The sequence below is a fragment of the Panthera onca genome, chromosome A1, assembly GCF_046562875.1.
Source record: "Panthera onca isolate mPanOnc1 chromosome A1, mPanOnc1 haplotype 2, whole genome shotgun sequence".
In the NCBI taxonomy this organism is placed as follows: Eukaryota; Metazoa; Chordata; class Mammalia; order Carnivora; family Felidae; genus Panthera; species Panthera onca.
The window spans coordinates 202,744,805-202,769,469 of NC_138339.1; the positions used below are offsets into that span (position 1 = coordinate 202,744,805).

At 34.8% G+C, this 24,665-nt stretch overlaps 1 non-coding gene across 1 annotated transcript; it reads left to right on the forward strand.

The window, feature by feature from the left end:
- The first annotated feature begins 20,980 nt into the window (after positions 1 to 20,980).
- LOC132682569 (U6 spliceosomal RNA) lies at positions 20,981 to 21,088 on the forward strand. The gene has a single exon (XR_009611748.1). It is a non-coding gene; the product is annotated as a U6 spliceosomal RNA (small nuclear RNA).
- The last annotated feature ends 3,577 nt before the right edge of the window (positions 21,089 to 24,665 follow it).

Sequence of the window (24,665 nt, forward strand, 5' to 3'; positions counted from 1 at the left end):
GTATAGTTTTGACAGGTTCTAGTCTCTTTGACGGCATCCATATCACAGATGTAAGTTCAATAACTTTTGATTTAGAATGGAAAACTAAACAATGATAATAATTTTAAAGCTTTGTAGAGTGCCTGAAAACAAAAGACTAAGTTTGCAGACACGACAGGTGACTGATATATTGAAGCCGTGCTAGCATACAACTATTGTTTGCAATTAGTTTCATTTCTCTATTCCCACAAATAATTGGAAATGCTCTTCCCACATACAGTACTTGAAGCAAATAAATCATTGCTCCTTGGCTTTCAGAAATACGACCTGGTTTCCATCAAAATTTCTCTCCTGTAGCTGTCTGCCTTTCCAAATTGCGTGCTTATTTCTACAAATCCTTTTAACAGAAAAAAGAAGTTACAAGTTTTTTGTTTTGCTACATGTTCCCTGACTTGAACAATTTCAACAACCATTTCTTCAGGCAGCTTTAACTTTAATCAGTTTTGACATTCTGACTGCCCTGTTCTTGGAGAGGTTGATTACTTCATACTCTTTGACCCAGAAGTGATATCTCGCTATATTTTTATACATCCGTATCCCAGATTTTCTAATACTTTCTTGGTGCTATCTTTATTTTTTTTGAGCATTTCAGTAAGTAACTAGATTGGAAAACATTACCATTTTTTAGTCCATGTTAATCAAGTATACATTACAATGATTTCTATATTCAGCAAAAGTTGGGAATGGAATATGTGCATAAATTTGGATAAGCATATTAGTGCAGTGAAATCTAGATTTGCTTGTGAAGGTAATGCATATAGATATGTGTGTGTATAAATTTGTATTTGTTTCCTATTGGTATGATAACAAATTATCACAAACTTTTAAATTTAAAACAATACTTATGTATTAATTTCCAGTTCTGTGGGTCTAACACGAGGCTACATAAGGCTAAAATCAAGGTGTGGGTAGGGCTGTGTTTCTTTTTGGAGTCTCTAAGGGAGAATCCTGTTCCTTGCCTTTTCCAACCTCTAGAAGCTGCTGGTATTCTCTTTCCTCCATCTTTAAAGCAAACAGACCACATTTGGGAAAGGTTCCCCACTTTCAAAGATCCATGAAATTAGATTGGGGCCACTCAGATAAACCTGGAAAATATCCCCATCTTCTCCCCAACGTTCTTAACCTTAATCACACCCGCTAAATTTTTTTTGTCATGTAGGTAACTTACAGGTGTTATGCATTAGGATATGGACATTTTGGGTTCATTAATCTCATATACATGATGTTTGTACTACATTTTTACATATATATATATATATATATATATATATATATATATATATAGCCTTTTTCCTTCTTCCCTACCTCTCTTCCTAAAGAACACTGATACTGGATTTTGTGTCAACTTCTCTGATAGACATTAACAATTCTCATTAATTCTTTATGTACCTTTCCTACCTGGCCATATAGGAGACAAAATTTTCCAGGCCCTCCCCACTCAACAAGTAGGCAAGGCTGAAAAATGAAATATAACCGGAAATAAAATTTCTTACTACTCTGTGAAGCAAAGTCAAGTTCTAGGTAGTCCTCAACTCTCTTTGGCCTTTTGCTAGGAAACAGTGGTAGAGCACAAGATTAAAGCAGCCTGGATTTGTGTGTTATCACATATAGGATGCCATCATTTACACTGAACTTCGCATGAGCAGTAATGAAGCTTAAATTCTGTAAAATTATGGAGATTTTTTTTCTTGGCAAGTGACACAGACTTACCTAAGTCATATAATTATTAATTTTCTCTACCATTCTCCCAATTCTCCATTAATTCTTAAACGATGGGTTAGTTTCCTTATTCTTCAAATTAATACATATAGCATAAAATTATACATATTTTTATACATATAAAAATGCTTTTCATATTTTTATATGTAAAAGTATGCAGTTTTTCATTTCTTCTCACTTACAATATTTTATCATAATGATATATTATGTTTCAAACTTTGCATTTTGCCATTAGCGGACATTTGAATTATATTAGAAGTTTTTCTGCTGTGAATAACTTTGTTTATGTGTTCTTATAAATGCCTCCTGGTGCATATGTAATATCATTTCTCCAGTATATAAATGAAAAGGAAATGGCTTGGTTGTAGGATAAACACATAAAGAACATCTTAGAAACAAGTTTTTTAACTTCTACCAATTTTTACTTCCACCACTTTTAGTGAAAGTCGTCATTCCTAGACATTGTTGACAATATTTCATGTTGAGATAACTCTGAATTGTTCCCAAGGAGATAGGTCTATTTTATTTTATGGCCATGCTAACTTACAGCTATCTATTAGTAATGAGGCTGAGCATCCTTTCAAATATTATGGCTTATTTGGAATAATTCTATTAATTCCAATATCTTGTCCCTTTTCCAATAACTTGTTTCTTATTGATTTATTGGAGTTCTTTATAGGTTCTAAACACAAATCCTTTATCAATTACATTTGTTACAAATAATTTGTTCCAATTTCTAGCATATATTGTCTTTATCATTAAAGTGCCTTTTCATTTACAGAATGTTTTTATTTTTTTCCATTTTTAAACTTCATTTTTTATATTAAATATAATTTATTGTCAAATTGGTTTCCATATAACACCCGATGCTCATCCCAACAGGTGCCCTCCTCAATGCCCATCACTTTCCCCTCTCCCCCACCCCCCATCAACCCTCAGTTTGTTCTCAGTATTTAAGAGTGTCTTATGGCTTGCCTCCCTCCCTCTCTGTAACTTTTCCCCCCTTCCCCTCCACTAGAATTTCTTAATGTTAATGTAATAAAATGTATTCGTCTTTCCCCACTTTCTCCATTTGTAAACTTCCCAGTTTTTGTGTCTTGTTACAAAAATCCTTGCCTATCCATACAAAGTCATAGGGATATTCTTCCATATTTTCTCAAAGTGTGATAGTCATGCCTTTAATCCACTTGTCATGCATTTTCAGATGTTGTGCAGTGTAGAGATCTAAATTCATTCTTCTCCTTTTCTGTAACCAAAGCCCCTAGCGCTATCTACTGAAGAGTTTCTATATATGTATACACCTCCTTATGTTTTCTTTAATCCATTGCTATTAACTCCTATACCATACAACATCAATTTGATGTCTCAATTTCCCTTCTCAGAAATATCTTCCTTTGGCTAATTTTGGCTTTTAGTTCTCACATATGAATTTTAGAACTATCTTGTTGAATTCCACATCAAACCCTATGTCTGATATCCAGGGCTAGCTTTCAAAAATTACTCATGTGCCATACACTGAACACTTCCACTGTTGAGAAAACAGCCACATGGCAATAACTAAGTAGACAGAAGATGAACTATTTTATGTAGAAAAAAAGAGGACATGATTTGTATAAACAGCTAGCCAATTTATGTCACTATAATTTCTTCTGGATACCAAATCTTTATTTTAATGTTCTTTCTACAGACACAACAACATGCTCGTGGATCCCCAAGACAATTTACGTTCCCATCAAATCATTGCATTCAGCTCAGTCATAGGCTCTCCATCTGATATATAGTTTTCTCTATTATATCTGAGCTTGCTCCTTTACTCTAGCCACTCATGAGCTAAAAAGACAAGGTTTCTATCACCCCTTGACCAATTAACAGTGGTAAGAGAGTCCAGGAAAACTATAATAAGGGCTCTTATTCATAAAATGGAAATATTGAGATACACAGCAATCACTGGCTACAGTGATCATGAAATCAGGGTGGACAGTCCTTGTGAGATTCTTCTCCTTTGTCACTTCAAGATACCAATTTCTTTTTTTTTTAATATATGAAATTTATTGTCAAATTGGTTTCCATACAACACCCAGTGCTCATCCCAAAAGGTGCCCTCCTCAATACACATCCCCCACCCTCCCTTCCCTCCCACCCCCCATCAACCCTCAGTTTGTTCTCAGTTTTTTAACAGTCTCTTATGCTTTGTCTCTCTCCCACTCTAACCTCTTTTTTTTCCTTCCCCTCCCCCATGGGTTTCTGTTAAGTTTCTCAGGATCCACATAAGATCAAGATACCAATTTCTTTAGTCAGCAGCTTGAATAAGCCAACCTCACAATCTATAAAAATTTAAATAGCAAAAGATATTAGTTCTTGTTTACATAAAGTCCAAAACACATTGTTATTTGATGGGTGACTCTTCTCCACACAGACTCCCTCCATCTTATGGCTTCATCACTTTTATCATATGACTTCCAGATTTGCTGTGTTATCTCAAACTTACAAGAATATCAAGAACACAGAAGACAGTGAATGGGAGAATTTTATGGGCCTGGGTCTCTACCTGGGCCTGGACCTGGCCCTGGAGGGGACCACATCATTTCTACTTAATTTCTAGTGAACTAGAACTTGGCCGTAAGGAAGTTTTGATTGCATGAGAAGCAGAGGAATTTAGTCAAGCTTTTGCCCACCCAAGAAGAAAAGGAACTTGGTTCCACAAACATCTGCTTGTATTTGCCCACATTTGCTTATATTTGTTAATATCATATAATTTTTTTTTGGAGAACAAATCTTGGATTCATGCCAGAAAGAAGTAAAAATATGAAGACAGAATCATATAAATAAAAAATAGCATTATATTTTATTCAGTTGGTGGTGCTTATATACCAGTAGTTGTGAAAAGACACTTAAAGGCATAAGGGAGGCTGGGTGGCTCCAACTTGGGCTCAGGTCATGATCTCATGGTTTGTGAGTGTGAGCCCCACGTCAGGCTCCATCCTGATAGCTTGAAGCCTGAAGCCTGCTTTGGATTCTGTGTCTCCCTCTCTCTCTGACCCTCCCCCTCTCACACACACACTCTCTCTCTCTAAAAAATAAATCAACATTAAAAAACCTAAGAAAAAAAGATATTTAAAGGCATAACACTGAATTCTTATGAAATACTGCCTTTGATATTTACATTAACCAATGAGGACCCTAAAGTCAAGTGAAAGTTTCTTGCCCAAAGTTACATGGCCCAAAACATGATATTTTGTACCGTGATCCTTGTTTATCTGATTCTGTAACTCTCACTGCTAAAAATTCCACATTATATCCAACGGTCAAATACACATGAATCCTTCTGCTGAGTAGTAAGGAAAGAGTTAAATGGGATAAAGAACAATATGCTATGTATTAGGCATTGAGGAAGGCAGGTATAGACTAAGATGTGTAGATTTAGGAAGAAATAACTTTTTAAAAATTTTTTAATGTTTATTTATTTTTGAGACAGAGACAGAGCATGAGTGGGGGAGGGGCAGAGAGAGAGAATGAGAGACAGAGAGAGAGAGAGAGACAGACAGAGAGAAAGAGAATCCAAATGAGTCTCCAGGCTCTGAGCTGTCAGCACAGAGCCTGATGTGGGGCTTGAACTCACAGACTGTGAGATCATGACCTGAGCTGAAGTCAGATGCTTAACTGACTGAGGCACCCAGGTGCCCAGGAAGAAACAACTTCTAAGCTACCAGCAAATATAAACTAAATTATTACAATGTGTATAGTATATCTCCAATAAACATATATTGAAATATAATGTGCTTTTTTCCTTTTTTATTTTGGTAAAAAATTCATAAATAAAATTTATCATCTTAACTACCTTAAGTGTATGGTTCAGTAGTGCTAAGTATATTCACACTGTTGTAAAATAAATACCTAAAACTTTTTTACTTTGTAAATCTAAAACTCTATACTCCTTTAAACAACAACTTTCCTCTCTCCACTCCCTCCCAGACCCTGGTAACAACCAATCTCCTCAAAATATGTTTTGAAGACTTGCAATTTTGGAATTTAAGAAAAATGAAAAGATCAATAGGGAATGATCTCCCTCTACATACGGAAATCAACTGTCAGTATGTTCTCCATCTATATTCAGAGATCCCCCAGTGTGTCATTGCATATAAGAAAATGCCACTGTCCACTTAAGGTGAGAAAAAGTATAATATAAAGATGGATAATACAAGCACTTGAAAGACAAATACTCTCTTGTCTGGATAGAAACGCAATGCTTGACTTCCCAGAGTCATGTATGGATAGAGGGGCAATAAATTTTTGACACAGGTGTTGGCAATGTGCGAAGGTAGTGGATGAATATGTAGGAATTCTTTGTATGGGCAATGTCCCTTAATGGTTAAGAGTATGGATTTTTAGAGTTAGTGCGACCTGAGTTCTAATTCAGTATCTACCATATAGCAACCATTTGTCTTTGAAGTTACTTTGCCTCTCTGAGCCTCAGTTTCCTTATTTAGAAAATGCAGTGTGTAAAAAATACCTATGTCATAGAATTATTATTAGGATATCCCCACAATTAGTCTCAGGGGAGTTATTTATTGCTTCCAATATCCAATTAGCTGGAGATGCTAGTTATTAGAGGCAAGAGTGGAAGTTGGCCTAGAGGTACGGAACAGATACACAGTAAAGTAAGGAAGAAAGAAAAACACCAAGTAGAATGAAAGCTGAAATTCACCATAAGCCTGATTAAATAAGATCTGTGTCCCTGTTGTTCTCATATAATTCTCATTGTGGGACTTGGAAATAACCTGTTCTCCCTACAGAATTCTTCCAAAGAACACTATCTCATCTATATGCAATCCTCTCTTACAAGAGTGGATGTTGAAGTACGACAACACTAAGACAGAATGAACAGTATAAATCGCAGAAATCTTAAGATTCTCTAGAACAAATTATAGACAAGGCTGTCCAGATAATTTAATTTACTTGTCACAAACTTTCCAATGTTACCTGTTTTTGTATTAAAGTACAAAATTTTAAACATTCTATTAAAATGCTATATGACGTATTTCAAATCCTTTGGCAAAAATGTTAAAATGATTGCTGCTTTGAGGCTTTGTTCCATTTAAGTTAATCTGTCAAACTATTTTTTTTAATGTTTAAAGTTTATTTTGAGAGAGACAGCATGAGAGCGTGCAAGTGGGGAAGGGGCAGAGATACAGGGAGAGAGAGAATCCCAAGAAGGCTCCACACTGTCAGAGTGGAGCCCGATGTGGGGCTCGAACCCACAAAACATGAGTCGAGTCAGATGCTTGACCGACTGAGCCACCCAAGCACCCCTAAATTAATCTGTCAAATTATTAACTACATTCCTCAAAAATACAGGGAGTTGCAGTCGTGGTTCTAAATATGCTTATTTGTTACTTAACTATGGAATAAGAATGGAGCAGAGGTAAGTATATATTCAGAAGGAAACTTCTGAATAATGTACACTACATAAATATGTTATATAAAGTTTAAAATAAAATTATATATATCAATGTGTTAAATACATATGGAATTTTATAATATGAAATACATTACATAATGTATTATATAATATGCATATAAAATGATATCTATGCTAAATATATAATATATAATTGTAGAACATATGATTGCATAGCAAGGTAATTATATAAACATGCCTAAAGAAATAAATATATATCACTTCTTTGGCTCAAGAATTACTGAATATACAAATAACACAAATTTGAAGATTTTCTTTGCTGTTTGAGACTATTCTACTGGTAAGCAGCTTTGAGGATACTTTTTCTCTTTCCCAAACCGTCTTTCTCTTCCCTTGGTATCTGAGGACTGATTGAACCTACAGCAGAATAGTGCTTACTACACTGATATGATTCTTTTTCTTATTGGATTATGGAAAAGGCAGAAGTATCTGTGAGGATTTTGTGATAAAATGACTTAGAAGATTTTCTTCTACAGGGAGATTATACATTTCAGTTTCTTAATAGTGCTTAGGTTCACACTTACTGATGCTTTAGTTATCTAGGCATGACTTACAGCAAGAATCCCTACCAGATTGAATTTCTGCTGAATAGGGCATTCAAGAATTATTTGAGAAACTTGCTAGCTGTCAAAGATGAAAGCAGAATTAAACCAAATATTCTAACATATTGTTAGGGGAAAGAAGTCATTACTGACACTTTAAATATACACTTTGTTTTAAATCAGTTGCTCAGGTTTGACAGCTCAATGGGAACACTAAATATCTCTGCCTAAAATGTGCACACTAACCTTTCCGCAGACTCCCTCATTCATTTTTTCACTGTTTGTGTGTGTTTTCAATATTAAGAAGAGAGCTGTTGCACTAGTTTCTTCTTCATAACAATAATGTAACATGTGATGAGATTTAAAATACAAAATGAGTAGCACATTATCACAGAATGACCCTGGAAACTACTGTTATAGCTCAAAACATCATTTCTTTGCAGAAGATCTATCTTAACAACATCGAGGGGACGAATACTTTTCTTCTAAAGTGAATTGGAAACCTCATACCAGATCTTGTCTTTAAAGGACTCTAGAGTTATAAATAAGAAAAGAATCACATCATTTCCTATGATAATGAAATTCTGAGCAATGATCCCTGAGCAGTGTGCTCAGAAATTTAGGTGCTGCATGATGCTGAGTCTGGATGATATGACAAATTTCCAGATAGCGAGTGGTCAGAGACCAAGGAGAAGAATGCATAACAATAACTTCTCAGAAACATGGTCAGAATTGGCATTAAAAAAAGACTGTTGTTGTAACTTACAACTCTCTGTGGTCTATGACTTCACTGTACTTTTGAACTCTAGCTAATGGACTGAGTTCCCTTACGGAAAAATCACCACTGTACTTCCTGAGTCTTAGGACTTGAGGGGAAAGCATGAGCCCAAACTGAGCTTCCATAGAGTAACCAACCCTGAACCACCAGGGCACAGATTCCTTTTTTTTTTTTTTTTTAAGTTTATTTATTTTTTTAAGAGAGAGACAGAATGTGAGCTGGGGAGGGGCAGAGAGAGAGGGGAACACAGAATCCAAAGCAGGCTCCAGGCTCTGAGCTGTCAGCACAGAGCGCGATACAGGGCTCGAACTCACAAACCGCGAGATCATGATCTAAGCTGAAGTCAGACACTTAACAGACTGAGCCACCCAGGTGCCCCAAGACTCCTTTTAACTGAACCATCTGGAGCTGCCTTGAGTCCCATGCTTGCCTTAGTCAGATACTGACTTCTCGGGAGTTGCTCTCCTTCATTATATTTAAATATAAGAAAAGAACCAATTCTTTAATGATCTTGGGGTTACCCTTTGATGGGCCAGGACCCATTCCACGAGGCATGGTTCTTCCATGGGGTCAGGTTAGCCTTGCTTTGCCTAGCAGCACCCTCAGCTTAACACTCACTGGGTTTCTGTCTCTATTTATCTATTATTCAAGACTTCTGCATATTGAAAACTACCCTTCAGTGCAAGAAAAGTCATTGAAAAGGCACAGTTTATAGAGCTCTAAAAATAGTAGGCCGGTAAGAAAGGAATAAACTGAGAGGTAATTTCTAATGTGAAATGACAAAATTAAACCAAAAAATAAAGAAAATGGCAGTATAACAAAGGTCTTAGGGATCATTACTTAGCAGACACTTGGGTAGACAGATCCAGAGGTGGATGTAGGGATTAACAGTGATAAGGAGATTAAAGGTGAAGCAATTTGGAGCAAAGTGGGGGAAAGGGTAAAGTCTAGTGATTTAAGGGAGCCATTCCTATTATTGCAATGTGTTTGACATTTCTACAGAAGCTGAACCTGGGCACATCTGTCAGAACATGGGCTGGAAGAAGGGCTTATGAAGGATTTATGGTATGTTTATGTTTTTGTAATTTGGGAAAGACAGACCCTGAACAAAAGACAGAATATTTTCAATTTAACCTTAGTGAATTTGTCCATGCTTAAAATTGAAAATTTTATCATGTCAAAGTGGTGTGTTAGTGTGGATATTGATGTTTTTCTGATCTGTCTTTTCTTAGAAACTGAGCTAGGAGTTATCCTCTGAGTAATTCCTGAAATTTCTATTTGAAGGGGAAGTTTTCAGAGCTGAAAACAAAAACAAAAACAAAAACAAAAACAACAAACCTACCTCTTCAGTGCAGAGGAATTGAGGAGGGAAAGAGCTATGCCAGAGCAGATGCTTACTGAAATGCCAAGACCTGAGGGACATGGGAATCTCAGCTACAAATACAATTCTTTCTCCCTGCTCCCTTTTAATTCATAAAATGTGTCATCTCAGCTTTTATGACCCTCCTCTTTAGCATGCACAGGGAATAAACTCTGGAAGGCCATGAACTTGCCACGGTCAGAGTCTGATTGCCAGTTGAGCACTGTTACAGGGCACCGATGCTGCAGAATTTTTTTTTTCAATCAACCAAAATAAAAACATTTAAACACTGTCAGGAACACAAGTTACATATAAGCTATAGAAGCATATAAGTTTATCTGATTTCTGCTTTGCTAAGCACAATCACCTCATCTGATCCTCACAGCAGGAATTATTATCTCCCTTTTACACACACAACTATGCAACCTCTGACAAATCACTTACTCTTTCAGTTCCAGGTTCCTCCTCCATAAAATAACGAGATCGAGTGTCTATTTCTTTAGCATTGTTCCTTTATATTCCATTCTTATGATTTATTTGGCCTCTGGAATTCTTCAGCTATAAGTACCAAAATGACTAACTCTGTAAAGGAAAAATCTTACTTCCCACTTCTACACAACTATTCTTCTGTCACACACAGGAAACACAGCAGAAATGCCCCTGGCTTGGGGTCTTACAAACGCGGCAATCTATTTCTTCAATCCATTCAGGGACTGAGATTTTTAAGTTGCTCTACCTTCTAGAGAACTGTCAATAAAACAAATCATTGATTTTGTGTGTGTGTGTGAGTGGGTTTATGATGTCTCCTTCTATATTCAATATCTTATGAGGAGTCTTAAGGAGCCGAAATACTAAATTGCAAAGTTCTCAACCAAAGTCACGCAGTCATTGTCCACCAAGTTTGAACACAGTCTTCATTTGTCTTGCTTACTGCTCCATTTGTAAGTGGACCTGACACGTAAAAATAGCTCCAGCAGTAAACCTTTGGTCTCAAAGTGGCTACCATTCCCCACGAGTGCTTTTATAACCATAGCTTACTTTGTAGTAAAGTTGTAATGACAGCTGTCATCAAAAGGCTTTCATGAAGCATTTGCTGACCTTTAGATGCTGCATGGAACAAGTGCTGTTGTAAAATCTTCAGGGTCTTGCTTTGGAGTCTCTTACTTCAACATAGTTGTCACATGGTTAACCCTAAATGTACCAAACAGAATGTGCTAATTCAAGCCATTTATTTCCCCGATGGTTACCTCCTTATGTATTCAGAGTTCCTCTCACGTGCCAGAAACTATATTATGTCTAGATGCCTGATGATGAACAAAATAGTCATGCTCATATCCACTTGGAAATCACTACCTAGCAGTGTTGCTAGACAGAAAATAAACAGACAGATAAGTATACATCATATTTTCATGATTCTTGAATAGCTGGGAGATGCCTTTCCTAGTTCCTATATCATTATATCGGTGTGCTTTTAACCATTTGTTTCACAAGTGTTTAACTTCTCAAGTATTTAACACTGATTGACAATGGAATGTGTATTGAGGGCGGGACAAATACTGACATTTTAAAGGCAGTGGACCAAGGCTCTTCAAACAGTGGTTAGCAAAATCGTGAGTGGGGTGAGAAAGAAGACGTTCATTGAGGTCTTTCAGTTCCATAACATTTTTTTTAAGTTCTTATTTATTTATTTTGAGAGACAGAGCATGAGCGTGGCAGGGGCAGAGAAACAGGGAGAGGAAGAATCCCACGCAGGCTCCACACTGTGAGCAGAGTCTCACACAGGGCTTAATCTCAGAAATCGGGATCAGGACCTGAGCTGAAATCAGATGTCCAGCGCTCAACCTACTAAGCTACCCAGGCACCCCTGTTAACACATTTTAAAAATCAACTTTAGGGAAGCCTGGGCGGCTCAGTTGGTTAAGCCTCCAACTCTTGGTTTTGGCTCAGATCATGATCTCCCGGTTCCTGAGTTCAAGCCCCGCATTGGGATGTGTGCTGACGGTACAGAGCCTGCTTGGAATTCTCTCTCTCTCTCTCTCTCTCTCTCTCTCTCTCTGCCCCTCCCCTGCCGGTGCTCTCTCTCTCTCTCTCTCTCTCAAAATAAATAAACTTAAAAAAATCAACTTTAAATTTCTGGTACCTCTAATCTTTAAAAAAAAGTTTAAACTTGATAACTTTCATGTCCATAATATAAACAAGTATGTTAGGAGTATTTCAAAGTGAATGCTTATGTTTTACCTTATGCCTGTGTTTTTACCCCTACTCAGTGTCATGGGGATCATGCAAAGTGTCAATGTTTAATAATTAATCCAATGTTTCTTAAAGTGAGATTTAATTATGTATCACTTACTACTTGCTAGAAATAGACTATGCTAATTTTAAAATTTATTTTCAAGCCTTTCCTTCTAATTTCATAGGTATAAGTAACATATCAAGGATAACCATTGAGAAGGGGATGTTTGTCTTCATTCTTTATAAGGTACTTTTTCCCCCCTTGAGAACAGATTTTACTGAGCCACATGAAAAGATTTTCACTGTAAAGAAAACAATTGTAGAGGAAGCAAACAAGTCAGACAATCCTTAGAAAAATCTGTTCAAATTATGCCAAAAAAATATAATTGATGGTAAGTGTCAGGTTAACTATCTTATATATATGGTTTGTTTGGCCATATTTTAAAATAGGCCTCAAAAAAATTCTGACACATGGGATAAGTTCTATCACCATGTTTTTAACCTGAAGTAAACTTTATATGGCTCTTTGTTCCTGATTTTTCTAATTCCCTTCACCCCAGTGGCTCAGTAGAGTCTCTCCAGCTCCATTTCAGACTTAATCAGTTCAGCAACTTCCCAGGCCTCATGTGAACAAATATGAAAGATTGGAAAAGTGAAGCTGCTCTATACAATGGGGGCTCATTAACATTGTTTTAACAAGCCTTAGTTTATGCGAGCGGTTGTCTAACATGCAGCTCTAATTTGAATCCACACTTCTCAGCATGGTAATGAGGGCTCTGCTGAATGCCAGTGTTTGTGCATATACATGAGCACTCTGCATTTAATTCAATCAAGAAAATAAAAACTTTCAGACTCAAGCTTAATTTGACTTTGGATTAACCATTCTGACAACACTGTAAAGTTCCCTATGAATGCACACACTTCAAAGAAAGATTAGAGGACATGATGAAATAGTGTGCGGCTGGCATTTACTTTAAAAGGAGAAATATTTAAATTTCTTCTTTAGGGGGAAGGTCATGTTTTCTGTTCCATTACGGCATTAGTAATGTACGTGCCTCATGTGTGGTTTAAGAGAGCACAGAGTTAAGGTTTGAATCTCGGTTTTGCTACATAGAGCCATGTAGCTAGAACAAGTTACTCATGAGTTTTGGCACTGGCAAAATATAGCCCCCTACAATATGATACCCAGGATGGGAAAACAAGATGCACATTTAATGATTAAAATAAATAATAATTAATTCTATTCATAATCAGTGAATCATTGAAATCAAACATACACAAAATAAATCATGGAAATATTTTAATTAAAGCAGCCATGCAGGAAAAAATAGGTTTCTGAATTTTTTTTTTTTACTAAAATACAAAATAGGAGTGCCTACGTGGCTCAGTTGGTTAAGCATCAAACTCTTGATTTTAGCTCAGGTCATGATCTCAGGGTCATGGGATCGAGCCCTGCATCAGGCTCTGTGCTGACAGCTCAGAGCCTGCTTGGGATTCTCTCTCTCTGCCCCTCCCCTGCTCGTACTCGTTATCTCTCTCTCCTTCTCTCTCAAAATAAATAAATAAAACTTTAAAAAATTAAATAATTAAAATACAAAATAAAACATTTCATCAATTTGAAAATTAGTTATGAAATAAGATTTCTTAGGAAATACAAACATTTTAGAATATATTTGCATATATATTTTATATAATACATTTTATAATTAATCTAAGAAATGCACACAAAAGTAGATATTTTAGAATATATACATGTTTATTCTGAAGTTTTATTTTTCAGAATGTACGTATGTATATGTATGTGTGTGTGTGTGTGTGTGTGTGTGTGTGTATATATATATATATACATACCTTAAGTTTTTCAAAATTTATAATGAAATTTCATCTTAGCCTTCTATCCCTCAATAATGTATAATACATTGTCAAACTGTCTAAACGTTTTTCTTTTGCTTATTTGCTGGTGAACTTAATTATAAGTTCTATTTCATACTCAAAGTCAGATTGAAACAATACATAAAAGGTATATTCACCTTATTTTCCGTAATTCTTTCTTTTGCTGAAACTTTGCGATGACTCTCCATTTTATTCAGAACCAAGGGTGCCTGGGTGGCTCAGTCAGTTAAACTTCTGACTCTTGATTTTGCTCAGGTCATGAGCTCATGGTTTGTGGGTTTGAGTCCCACATGGTGCTCTTTGCAAACAGTGCTGAGCCTGCTTGGGATCCTCTCTCTCCTTGTCTCTCTCTCTCTAAAATAAAATAAAATAAAATAAAATAAAATAAAATAAAATAAAATAAAATAAATAAAATAAAATAAAATAAAATAAAATAAAATAAACTTAAAAAAAAAGAATCAAAAGTTAAGTTCTTATAATGACCCATGAGCTTCTACCAATTATTCTCTAGCCACCTACCCTTCAACGCAAAGTCCTAGGGATATTCTCCAGTTACTCCCTGCTCCAGCTACTTCTCTCACCTCATCTTTTATTTATTTTCTTCTCACCCACTTGCTCCATTCAAACTGTCACTGGCTGGAAAGTGCTTCCACCAGATAATCTTCATGGCTAATCCCCTTCCTTCTTCAAGTCTTCGGTCACATGTCATTTTCCTAATGAAGCCCATTTTGCAATACTGTATTTGAATTAAAACTCATCACTTGCCTGTACTCTGTTCCCCCTTACCTAGTTTCTAATCTCTCCTCTTTTTATTTATAGTAATAATTACTATATGATGTAATTTATTTAGTTATATCTTTAATGAGTAGATGTACTTCTACCCTAGCTAGAATGCAATAGTAAATATATTAAATAATATACTTGTGAATTTTCCTAATTTTATTTATTAAGCTTATGATATTAAGCATATTGATTTTGCTTATTAAGCTAAATACATCCTCCTCAATTGTTCATCTTCTTCCAACCTGAGGTAATTATTGTTTGTTTTAAAAAATTTGTTTAAATGGGAGGCTCAGTTGGTTAGGTGTCCTACTTGGGCTCCGGTCATGATCTTGTGGTTTGTGGGTTTGAGCCCCACCTTGGGCTCTGTATGGACAGCTTAGAGTCTGGAGCCTGTTTTGGATTCTGTGTCTCTCTCTCTCTTCTCCTCCCCCACTCATGCTCTCTCTCTCTCTCAAAACTAAAGATTTAAAAAAATGAAAAATAAAACGTGTTTAAAAAAATTTTTAATGTTTATTTATTTTGAGAGAGAGAGAGAGACATGGCACAAAGTGGGGGAGAAGCAGAGAAAGAGGGAGACACAGAGTCTGAAGCAGCCTCTGAGCTGTCCGCACAGAGCCCATCGTGGGGCTCAAACTCACAAACCATGAGACCATGACCCAAGCTAAAGTCGGAAGCTTAACCTATCGAGCCATTCAGGTGCCCTTAAATTTTTTATTATTCATGGGGGTGATGTTTTTTTCAAAATGGGTTCTGAAGTAGTACATAGATAATATGCTTTCTAAATTCATGCATATCTTTAATATATCCTTACCTTGGTTGGTTACAGCATTTATGGGCTATAGCTCTATTCTTTCTTTAGTCTGTGTTCTTATATCAAGAGTGGCAAAGGAGTAACTCAATACTAGTCTGACTTTTTTTTCTTTGTATGAAACTTGCACTTTCTGCCTGGAAGCTTTACAAGACTAATATGAATTTTTGTTGTTTTGATATCTGGAATTTTATCAATATGCATAGGAACATTTGTTTTCTTATAAATCTAGTCCAGAATTTAATGAGATTTCAATCTGCAGAATCGGATTCTCACTAATCTCAAGGAATTTTCTCCCATATCTTCTGTAATTACTGACTTCTGTTCCATTTTGTTCCATGTTATTTTCTGAATTTATCATCTAAGTTCCTAGCCTTCTCATTTCAGATTTACAGTTCTTTATATTTTGCCCTATGCTTGGAGCTATTTTTTCCATTTCATTTTCCAAGCGACTGACATAGGCCCACTTGATACATTTTTGGTTAATTGGGTAGTTATGTTTTCCTTTGTTTATGACTTCGTATGAGCATTTTTTCTAAACCAAACTTACATTAATTACTTACAACATTGTAGAGAGAAGATAGAATATGCATCTAATGTGTTTATTTTGCTTTGCTTCTTGAAACTAGACACAATGATGTGAATTTAATGCTTAATAGAATAATAAATAGGGATAATAAATAGGATGAAATACAATAATAAAAAACTAACATTTTTCAGCATCTCCAAATTGTGAACATTCATGTAGTCCAACTTTTAATACTGTGACCATTTCCAAAGTATACATGTAAAAAATATACCTATTTCAAAATATGGTGAGGTCCTCATTTTTATGAAAAGAGGAGCCACCAATCTCAATTTCCAAAATGAATTATCTTCTGACATTTTTCATACTGATGAGTCTAGCGAGGCACATTTTAAAAATGAGGCAGCTGTTAAGTTTAAGAAAATTTCACAAATTAGAATCACTTGGTTATGTCTAATCAGAAAAGTTCTATGCAATACACAAAAGCAGTCCCAGTGGAATTCTGAATACCAAATGTTCCATTGTCATATTTGTATAAAATTTTTATCCCATCCCACAAGATAAATTTGATATATTTTATGATATACCAGTGAAAAATTAAATTATATTTGTTTCCTTTGGAATTTAAAATAAAATGTGATTACTATTTTTAAGAGAATGCAAAAAAATGTGCAGAATATTTGTTCCCTCACCAGTTTATTAAAGAAAGTGTTTAAACTCTTTATACTGAATGACACTGATAAAAAATTTAAAGAACAAAAGTTAAGGCTTATATAATAAAAAATGGAACTCATCCATATGGTTGCTTGTATAAATATAGTGTATTAAATAATTCAAGATACTGTACCCTTATGCATATAATGCTATGGTTTAGTGATGCTTATTGTAAATGATGCAAAAGGCAATATCAGAAGTCATCACCATTCTTGAAAAAACAGAACTCTTTACCCCCTTAGGTTGAATTAATATTATAACCACTGGTGAAGTATAACATACATATTTTTTAAAATATTCTATTAACAATAGGTTTTTAAACATTTTTTTTCTTTTTTCTTTTTCTTAGCTTTAGGGCAAGAGCATAGGAAACATAAATTCTTTGTTACTGATTTCACCACTACAATATAGCACAGATCAGGGAAAACATGGATGAGGAAGAATGAAATTTATTAACTTCCTGGGTTTGACAAACACACGTTTCTCAGACTGTAAAAATATATAATAGATTATATTATCCAATTTTTGAATATCCACAAAGGTGAATAAAAAGTTTGATGCTTCCTAAGAGACTCTTAAAAACTGAGAACAAACAGGGCTGATGGGGAGTGGGAGGGAGGGGAGGTTGGGTGATGGGTATTGAAGAGGGCATCTTTTGGGATGAGCACTGGGTGTTGTATGGAAACCACTTTGACAATAAATTTAATATATTTAAATTAAAAAAAGTTTGGTGCTCCCAAAAAATGACAGGACATCTTAAAAAATTTATTGTACGGGGTACTACTATTTTACTACCTGATGTTCAATTCTTAGGTTTAATTTTTTTCAGAAGAAAGTGGAGTGCAAGTATGAACGTTGTTCTGAGACTTCATATTATATTAAATAGTTGAAAGCTAGTATTACTTATGTAACATTCATAAATCCATTGCTTATGTAATAAATACTATGACATTGCACTTTTTTCGCTTTACTGAACGTATCAAGCAACTGAAAGGAAATCAATCTACAAACAAAGGTCATTACATGGAGGAGGACAAGCTGTTCTCTATCTGCAGTTTTGTGCGGATTTTTTTGTTTTTTTAATGTTTATTTTTGAGAGAGAGAGAGACAGAGAGGCTGCAAGCAAGGGAGGAACAGATAGAGACGGGGACGGGGGACCCAAAGTGGGGTCTGTGCTGACAGCAGACAGTCTGATGCAGGGGTTGAACCCACAAACCGTGAGATCATGGCCTGAGCCAAAACCAAGAGCCCGGCGCTTGACTATCTGAGCCACCCAGCAGCTCCTCTATCTCTCCAGTTTGAACTGCAGATGTGAAAAGAAAGTGAACTTTTATTCTCTAGTTAAAGCATGAGTAGCTAAAGGTGAAATGCTTTTCATAGGTATCTTCTTGGAAAATCCAGTTAACTTTTAATAATATAATACTTACTGATTTCTGGCTTTCACTTAGGATGGAGTTTGATAAGTATCATTTCCATCCTACCACCACCGCAACCAACAAACTCTGGACAGCCTTCAGATTCATAACTTCTCTTAAATCCATCAGAGAACCAAGGTGACAGGACAATCAACTAACCCTAAACTAAGGAAAGTCAGATACCTTCAAAAGGAAGTAAAATATAAGCCCTTGTTTACCTGACAGTGAATTTCATCAGACACTTGGTGAAGTCAGAAAAAATGGGACATATTTTAAAAATAGTGATAATTTAAATAATTTAAATATTGAAAAGAAAAAACCCACTGTTCAATCAGAATTATAAATTCATCAAAAAATCTTACATAGTTGAAGACGGGACTAACCATCAGGCAAAACGTTAAGAGGGTATATTGCCAATAGGCCTGCACTATATAATGTTAAAGGAGGTATTTCAGACGGAAGAGTTAATACAAGACAGAAATTTGGATCTACCCTATTAATAATGTGCACTGGAACTTATACTACTATTTCTATAAGGTGACTGAATGTTTAAAGCGAAATTAATAGTAATGTATTGTGTGTTTGTAGCATGTATAAAAAAGGAAATGTATAGCAATAATAGTACAAAAAAGGAAAAATTGAGTGTACCCTTATAAGGTAATTATACTACATGTAGAGCTGACATAATTTCATGTAAAGGTAGAAACTGATTAACAAAGGGTGGATATTTTCAAACCCAGGGCCATTATTTAATGTGGAAAGAAGTCAATGGTGGGGATAATCAAAATAATAAAATCATTAATATCAAATAAGGCACAGAAAGAGGAAAAATGAACAGATGGAACAAATAGAAAACAGCTAGCAAGATGGCAGATTTCAATCCACCCTCAATAATTACTTTGAAGGTAATTCAAAGTACATAAAAGAGTCAATTAAAATCAGAGACGGACATATTTTGGATATTTTCTATATACCAAACTATATGCTGCGTACAATAGAACCACATGAACATAAAGACAGAGATAGGCTAAAAAGTAAAGCATATCATTGCAAGTAGAAATGGAAAGAAAGCAGTAACAGCTACATTAATGTCACATAAAGTAGACTTCAGAACAAGGACGTTTATGAGTTAAATAATGACATCACAAAATGATAAAGACGACAATTCCCCAAGAAAATATATAACTCCTAAATATGCATACATCTCATAACAAAGCAAACAAAAAGCAACAACTAATAGCACTAAAAGTACTATTACACATCCACAATTATATTTGGAGACATTAATATTCCCCTTTCAATACTTGAATGAACAAAATATAAACAACAATATCAAAGCATTTGGCCTAATTGACATTTATAACCCCTCTTTAGTGAGAACAGAAAATGCACATTGTTTTCAAGTGCAAATGAGATACTCAGAAAGAAAAGCTATATTGTGAGTCATAAAATTTAAAAAAATGTATATTTAAAAGTCTAGTCATTACAGGTCTATTTGGTCTTACTGAATTGCAGTGAAGTAACAAATATATTGGGAAAATCTTCAAATATTTGAAAACTAGCTCCCTTGTTTAAATTTTTATTCATTCATTCATTCATTCATTCATTCATTAGAGAGAGAGAGAACAGGGGAGGGAAAGAGAAAGGGGGGGGGGGGGAGAGAGAATCCCAACTAGGCTCTGCCCTGTCAGCACAGAGCCGTGAGATCACAACTTGAGCCTAACCCAAGAGTCTGACGCTCAACCAACTGAGCTACTCAGGTACCCTGGGAATTAGCTCCCTTCTAAGTAACCAATGGGTGAAAGAGAAAGACAGAAGAAAAAATTTTAAAAAATTTGAAGAGAATGAACATAAAGGCACAATATATCAAATGTATGGAATACAGCTAACGTAATCTTTAAAAAGAAATGTATAGCATTAAAGATTTACATTATAAAAGAAGAACTTTCTAAAATAAATGAACTATGCTTCTACCTTAATAGGCTGGACAAGGAGCGGCAAATTGATTTCAAAGCAAGAGCAAGGGAGAAAATGAAATACAAGAGCACAAGACACAAAACTGGCAAAAGAATAACAAATAAGAAAACTCAATTAAATGAAAAGCCAGTTCTTCAAAAAAAAATTGGTAAATCTTATCAAGCTCTGAAATCCAAGAAATAAATACAATAGAGAGAAGACACAAACAACCAATATAAGGAATAAATGAAGGGGTAACATTACAGACACTACAAATATTAAAAATATACTTAAATAAAATTACAAAAATCCATGCTCATTATTTTGATAATTTAGGTGAAATACAAAATCTTTGACAGAAACAAACTGCCAAAGCTCACCATAAATAGACTGAATGCCCTGTGTTTAATAAGAAACAGTTAAAAATCTTCCCATATGGGAACTCCAACCACAGATGGATTCAATGGAAAATTATACTAAACATTTAAGTAGGACATCATATCAATTTTATGGGCACTGTTTCTAAATATAGAAGAAATAACACATTTTAAAAGGCAAGTATTAATCTGATACCAAAACTCAATAAAAACATCTTAAGAAATGAAAATCATAGACCCAATATCCCTCATAAACACAAATACAAAAATTCACATCCAAACATTAGCAAATAGAAACCAATAACGTGTAAGATAATATAACATGACCAAGTGAGTTTCATCTCCAAAGAAAAAAAAAAGTCAGTTCAATAGTCAAAAATCAATCAAGGTAAAGATACAGGGATTAGCATGGCCCCTGCACAAGGATGACACTCAAATTCAAGAAGCAAATTCAAGAAGAGTTTTTTGCTGAATGCTGTGGATCAGGATACAGTGTCAGACATGGAAGTCACTGTCCACATTTGAAAAGGACAGAATTACCACCAGGACATTGAAGGCCCCCAATCCTCTGTCCCCAAGCCTACTTTTTTTTTTCCTAATAAAATATTTTTTCTTTTACTTCTAAAAAAAAAAAAAACTCAAGGTGATTCACCTCATTGACAAAGATACAAAACCACATGATCATATCAGCAGATAAAGAAACATTTCTTTAACAAAATTCATATATATTTATTTATGCAAACTAGAAATGGAAGTGAATGTCCTCAACCTGACTGAGAGATCTATAATAAACCTAACATACACATCAGGTAACATACATACTGTGTTTAATAATGAACAAAGAATAAAACCACATCAATAGGACAAGAATAAATAAAACCGATTTTGTTCACAGCTAACATGACAGTCTTGATAAAATACCAAAAATTCTACAAAAAAATTTGATTAGAACTAAGTGAACATAGTAAGGTCACAGAATATCAATATACAAAAATCAATTGTATCCTTAAAGCCTAGAAATGAAAAGCTGTAAATTAAGATTAAAACATCACTACTTTTAATAGCATGAAAAGACATATAAATCACCTCAAATCTTGCAAAATAAGTGTAAGATCTGTATGCTGAAAACTACAAAATACTGATGAAACAAATAAAAAAAATAACTAAACAATGTGAGTGATATTCCTGTGTCACAGATTGAAAGATCCAATAATGCAATTCCAATCAAACCCTACCAAGCTTTTCTTGAAAGAAATCAACAAAGTCTAACTTTATGTAAATGTAGATTATAAATTTATACAAAAAGGATAAGGAACTATAATAAGGAAAACAAGTTTAAGAGAGAACAAAGTAAGCTTACTAACACTACCTACTCTCTAGACCTATTATGATAAAATATTGAGGATGGAATGGAATTGAAGTCATGGGCTATGTAGATCAGTGAAAGTAAAAAGAGGGCTCAGAAAAAGGTGCTTAAATAAAAGTTCAATGAATTCTCAACAAAGGTTGTTTTTATTTTGTAATGATTATTTATTTGTGAGAGAGAGTACGAGCAGGGGAGGGGGAAAGAGAGAGGGAGACAGAGGTTCTGAAGCAGGCTCTGCGCTGACAGCAGAGAGTCCTATGCAGGCTGAACTCAGGAACCATGAGATCATGACCTAAGTCGAAGTCAGACACTTAACCGATTGAGCCACCTAAGTGCCCCTCAATAAAGGTTTAAAGATAACTCTTCAGAGAAAGGATAGTTTTTTCATAAATAGTGCTGGAACTATCAGATATATGTTGGCTAAAAGTGGAACTCAACTCATATCATATACCTCTTACCCAAATAAAAAACTTAAAATGTACCATAGACCTAAATGGAATGTAAAATAAAAAACAAAGATCCTTAGTAGAAAACATAGGGGTAAATCTTACATTTGGCAAAGATTTCTTAGATACGACCCTGAAAGCACAAACCATAAAATAAAACATAAATTGGATTTTACCATAATCAAAATGTTATGCACTTTGACAAAATATATATTATTAAAGGAGTGAAAGACAAGTTACAGAATGAGAGAAATATATCAATACATGCTAATACGTAATTGATAGCTCTATTCAGAAATACAAAGATCTCTCAAAGTTCAACAAAAATAAAAGCAAATATTCCCCAAATTGGACAAAATGTTTGGACACTTCTCCAAAACAGAAATATGGATGGCCAATAAGTACAAAAGAAAATGCTCAACATCAAATCATCGGGAAGGACAAATTCAAACCATAATTAGATGTCACTATATGTGTTTAAATGGCTAAAAGTTACCAGGTATTACCAAAAATATGGAGCAACTAGAAGTCACAACAATTTTCTTTGGAATTCAAAATGGTATAGCCATTTTGGAAAAATTTTTGTCAATTTGTTATAATATTAAAAGGGCACTTACCCGATAACCAATCAATTACGTGTATTTATCTATGTGAAGTAAAAGATGTGCACTCACCCAATAATCTATATGCAAATATTTGTGACAGTTTTGTTTGGAATCAACAGAAACTGAAAACAGGCCAATTGTGCTTTAACTGTGAAACCAATAAACAAAATGTGTTACACCCATACAGTGGAATACAACTCTGAAATACAAGTGAATAGTTGAATAATACACGCAATGATTTGAAAGAATCTCAAATTGGAAAAAAAAAAACAATAAAAAAGCTTTATATGGCATGATTCAATTTATTTGGCTTTCTTACAAACACAAAACTATAGAGACAGAAAACAAGTCAATGGCAATACTAGGGAAGCACCATCTATAAAGGAACATAAAGGGCTTATTTAAGTGTTGGAGCAGTTCTCTATCTTGATATTGGTGGTAGTCACATGACAATATATTTACGAAAGTAAAAAGGGTAAATTTTACTGTACGCAAGTTATACCTAATTAAAATGAAAAACCATATTTATAATTATGCTTACATATAGCTGATAACTATCAGTTCCTTCCAGTTTAGTTCAAAGCTAATTCCTACCTGACAATAGGAAATATTTCCTTTTGTTAGATTATATACGAAATGACTTTCAATGACCAGAAAAAAATCCTAGCTAATTTTTCTAATTTATTTTGCTATTAGCTTGAAATATTTGGGTGTTTTTTAAGTTTATTTATTTTGAGATAGAGAGGAAGAGAGAGAGAGCACGTGCAAGGAGAGGAGGGGCAGAGAGGGAGAGAATCCCAAGCAGGCTCTGTGCTGTCAGCATGGAGCCCCATGCAGGGTTAGAACCCCCGAACCGCAAGATCATAACCTGATCCCAAACCAAGAGTAAAATGCTCAACCGACTGAGCCACACAGGTACCACAGCTTGAAATATTTGTAACTGCTGATAGCCAATACTCTTTCCTAAAAGTGAAATTTATAACCAAATACATAAAGTTAGTTTTTTGTAAAGATCATAATAACAATAGTTCTTTTCTTTGAGGATATAATTGTGAATCATTCCATTGTAACCTTAGAAACTTTATAAAGACTGACTTAATTGGGACACATGTATTTTAGATAACATAGTTTCAATGTATTAAAAAAATACAGAGCAAGTGTTCAAAACTTTTTTTTATTTTTATTTATTTTTGTTTTAATTAGAAAACAATTTTTTGACAACTCTCAGAGTTTACTGGTTACAAGGGAGGAGGTGGGCGGGGGGAAGGAGGACATAGGGGATGGTATTAAAGAGTATACTTATTGGGGTGCCTAGGTGGCTCAGTCAGTTAAGCATCTGACTCTTGATTTGGGCTCAGGGTGAGATCAAACCCTGCATCAGGCTCTGTGCTGACAGCGCGGGGCCTGCTTGGGATTCTCTCTCTGCCACGCCCCAACTCACACTCTCTCTCTCAAAATAATAAACTTTAAAAACATAACTCTTAAAAATAAAGGGCACACTTATCATGATAAAAAATAATACAATGATTACAAAATTTAAAAGTAGTTTTTTTAAGTGATTTGATAGTTCATGTTTTGCAAAGTTTTCAAAATGTATATTGTAATGTACAAAGAAAAGTCTATGGAT